This window comes from Rattus norvegicus, chromosome 1 (genome assembly GCF_021556685.1).
Source record: "Rattus norvegicus strain SHRSP/BbbUtx chromosome 1, alternate assembly SHRSP_T2T, whole genome shotgun sequence".
NCBI classification, from domain to species: Eukaryota; Metazoa; Chordata; class Mammalia; order Rodentia; family Muridae; genus Rattus; species Rattus norvegicus.
In genome coordinates, this window is record NC_141534.1 from 200,586,306 (window position 1) to 200,590,726 (window position 4,421).

Sequence of the window (4,421 nt, forward strand, 5' to 3'; positions counted from 1 at the left end):
ATGTGGTTGCTGGGAATTGAACTCAGGACCTCTGGAAGAACTGTCAGTGCTCTTAACCCCTGAGCTATCTCTCCAGCCCTTGTTTGTTTTATCCATACACAGTGAGCACCCAGAGCCCCTCTGGAACTACGCTTCCCAGAGTCCTCAAGCACATCACATTTGACAGCGCCATGGTCATAGGGCAGAGCTTTCCCTTTTCTGACCATGCAACACTCAGTACCAGAGAACACACTTCTAGAAAAACCCTCCTCATCTGCCCCCATCTCTTACTTTTGCATTAATATGAGCTTTTGAGAGGGGACAGTGGGCATTCAGTTCTTGAGTTAGATCCCCCTCCATGTTTTGGAGCATCACTGTGGACAAGTTCTTGACTTTCCCCAGGTCAGTTTGTGGAGCCTATATTATTACAAGCATAATAGTAGCAGCTGTCACACAAGACATCCTGAGAGTACCTATGCGATTAGTCCAGCCAAACCTGTCTGACACATGAGAAATTGTCAGTAAATATAAATTCTGGTTCTGCAGCTATAAAATGAGGTTTAAAACGATGCCACTTCAGAGAGATGTGAGGAACTGCGAGTGAATTCACGAATGTTTATAGAGCTTAGAAAGGACCTGGCACATAGTCAGGGTTCAGAAAATGTCAGCACTTATCTTTATTACATCTTTGCTCTAGTTGGCTTTCCATGTGCTGTGATAAAATACTGACCAAAAGCATCTCCTCCAGGAAAGGGTCTATTTGGCATACAGATTATATAGCTCACCACTGAGGGAAAACAAGACAAGAACGCTAGCAGAGTCCATGGAGGAACACTCACTGGATTGCTCCCCATGCCTTGCTCATGCAGCAGCAGCAGCAGCAGCAGCAGCAGCAGCAGCAGCAGCAGCAGCAGCAGCAATGCACAATAAGCATATAATAACATTTTTGAAGAGAGAGTCTGTCTGGGTGGTGGTAGTCCATGTTTTTAATCCCAGCACTCTGAAGGCAGGGGCAGGCAGATCTTTGAGTTCAAGCAAGGCCAGCCCAATCTACAGAGTGAGCTTCAGGGCAGCCAGGACTACACAGAGAAAACTTGTCTCAAAAAACTGAGACACACACACACACACACACACACACACACACGGCTGGAATGGGGGAGGGAGAGTAGTGTCCGGGGATATGGAAAGAGCCTGAGTTTTGTTGTTTTGTTTCATTGAATTTAAGCTATAAAGGGAAATGCAGGCAGCTAGAAGCAAAAATTGGAGCTGCCTGACTTTCCCTTGATATCTTAAAATCAAGGAAACTAAACTCATGCTCACCCCCAAGCCTTCAGACCATTTTTGTTTGTTTGTTTGTTTTTCCTTTAGTTTTGAGACAAAGTTTCTCTGTGTACTGCTGGCTGCCCCGGAAATTACTCTGTCGACCAGGCTAGCCTCAAAATCAGAGATCTGTCGGCCTCTGCCTCTGTCTCTGACTCTCTGCCTCTCTCTGCCTCTGCCTTCCGAGTGCTGAGATTAAAGGCATGGGCCACCATTGCCTGGCCAGACCCTCTCTTTTAAAGATATTACTACATGCTTATTGTGTATGGAAGCATCACACACACACACACACACACACACACACACACACCCCTTCATTGTGTGTGTACAGGTCAGAGGTCAGAGGACAACCCTCAAGAGTCAGTTTTCTTCTCTCACCATGTGGGGTTCAGGGATTGAACTTTGTACTGGGGTAGTGGTACCTGCCTGCCTCCCAAGCATTAAGATTAAAAACACACAGCACCAACCTAGCACATCTCCATATCCCTACCTCAACCTGCTGATAGAATAAAACCATCTTCCTTTGAACTCCACATTTTTCCACACATTTACTCAACAGTTACAGACTGGGCAGTATCTCTAAGCCTGCTGGAATATGGCATTATTCCATAGGACAAAAAAAAATTGCAACTGCAAGCAACTAAAACATGAATCCTTCCTAAATTTCCAAATAGCCTTGCAGAGGAAAAAATAATAAACAGGGAAATGAAATAAAAAGTACAGACACTGTTAGATGGGGGTAAGAGTTTGTCTAGATTAGCTTTGTCACCTCGACATCCTAGAACTACCTGGAGAGAGAACCTCAACTGAGAAATTGTCTAGATCAGATCGTCTTGGTGGGCTGTAACTTTACTACTGTTATGAACTGTAATGTAAATATTTGATATGCACAATATCTGATATGCGACCCCCAAGGGGGTCACAACCCACCGGTTGAGAATCTGTGGGTGCAACTATGGGACACTGTCCCTTTCCTGTCAGAAACAACAATCCTCACTTCATAATAAGAGTACTGGGAACTCAGAGGAGAGAAAGTGAAGCAGTTTATTTTGTAACCTGGAAAGTTTCTGTGTCAGCCTGATAATCCTGGAGATTAGAACATTGTCTATAAACCTTAAGAAAGGATCCTTCCTTATTTTTTTTTAATAATTAGGAGGATACAATCCTAACAACAAAAACCATGAAATGTATGAGTCTATCTCTGTGTTTTACATCCTGTGTATTTTAAAGCTTATCAAAGACATGACCTTGTAGACAACTTTGGATGTTTGTGATTTTTTTCTATTTTAAACTTACAGTTTGGAGGGTAGCTTATTAACGTTGGGGGAGGGGTACTTAGCTAGACTATGGGAGGGTAGCTTATTAAGGTTGGGGGAAGGGTACTTAGCTAGATAGACTATTAAGCACTAGCAAGGGTCTACTGTTTTCTGTTCACCATTAGCTGGACCTGAGCTGGCTCTGGGCACTTTTGAAAAGTGAGCTATCAGATTTTATTTCTAGCAACTGCTAATTGATGGAGGAAGGTCCAGCTCTTAGTGGGTGGCACTTAGGCAGGTGGTCCTGAACTATATAAGAAAACTAGCTGATCTGGAAAGGATTGCTGTTGGAAAGTTAGGTTCTCTCACACAGGGAATAGTTCCAGGAGATGTGAGCTGGGAGCTATCAATGGAAAACTTCCGCAGCAGCCAGGCCAAACCAATCAGTCCTGCAAGAAGAAGTCTGGGTGGCCTTTCAGAGCACCGAGGGCAGGCATAAAACAGTGAGCTATACAGTCATCCAAGAGACCAGCATCCCAGGCAGAGGAAACAGGGCAAATGTAAAGGCACTATGACCTTATGACCTGATGAACATTCAGTGCTTCCAGAAAGCAAAAAGGCTGTTGTTGTAGCTGAGGCCGAGTACACCAGGGTAGCCGAGCAGGAAATATTATCAGAAATAGGAGGTGGGGGGTGGTATGTCAGGGTAGGATTTGGAGATTGGCCAAGTATAATTGACACCCTATATTTAAACATTAACGTGACCATTTCACTGGCTTTGTTAATATATTTGGCAGGTTAACAGCATCACTTCATTACCTTGACATTTTGGACTAGTTAATTCTGTTATGAGGCCTTTCCCGAGTTTAGCTTCTTCCCCTGGGGTTGGCATTGGAAAAATATCTAATAATGTCAAGTGTCTCTTAAGGGCAAAATTGCCACCAACTGGGACTCTCTCTGAGGAGTTGCCATAACCAGGAGAGAGATAATGGTGCTTTGGATCGGGGTGGCAGATGTGCTGGTAGTGAATTATGGGACTCTGTGTGTTTTGAAGCTGATCTGATGCAGGAAACAAGAGAAAAGAAGTTGTCAGGGTTAGCTGCAAAGGTTTTGACTTGAGCAATTGTCATAAACAGTTTTATTTGCTGAATTTGGAAAAGGAGCAAGAAGCAACTTTACAGGGAAATCAGGAGTTCAGTTTGGAATTCTCAAGTCTTAACAAGTTGCAGAAGAATTAGTTCCTTCCCTGAGTTCCTTTTTTCCTAAGTTTGATAGTTTCTTCATTGCTTCTTGCTTTTGTCTTCTATGATTTTCGTCAAACTTGTAGGTTTTGTTGTTGTTTGTTGAAACAAATCTATGTAGCATTGGCTGGCCTCAGACTTGCAACCCTTCTGCCACTACATGGCTTATATTTGAAATTGTTTTTCAATCCAGAATCCAATCGTTTTATCAGCTCCACTACTTCTGACCAAAATTCCCCTGTCACTACACCAGTCAGGGATTATTGTAGATCTCCTTCCCTTCCATTTCTCCTAGGCATTACTCTCAACCAGGCAGGGAAAGTGGTCTGTTCAAGTTGAAGTTACATCATGCTGTTCCCGAGTCAAATCTCAACCTTTTCAATTGCTTGAATCATCTCCGACCTTTCACCCTTCAACTTCATTTGCAGAACGGACAAACTGGATTATAACAAGGTTGTACAGTCAGGCCGCTGTCTAAAGGACACACAGAACAGAAGAAGCTGGCTCTCTTTGATCTGGAATCCTTTACTTCCCTGTCCTAGTTTGGGGTAGCCTGGACGACTTCATTTCCCAGAATGCTCAGTGGCGGGGCATCCGGAAGGCTGTGCATCCTCCGCGGGGCATG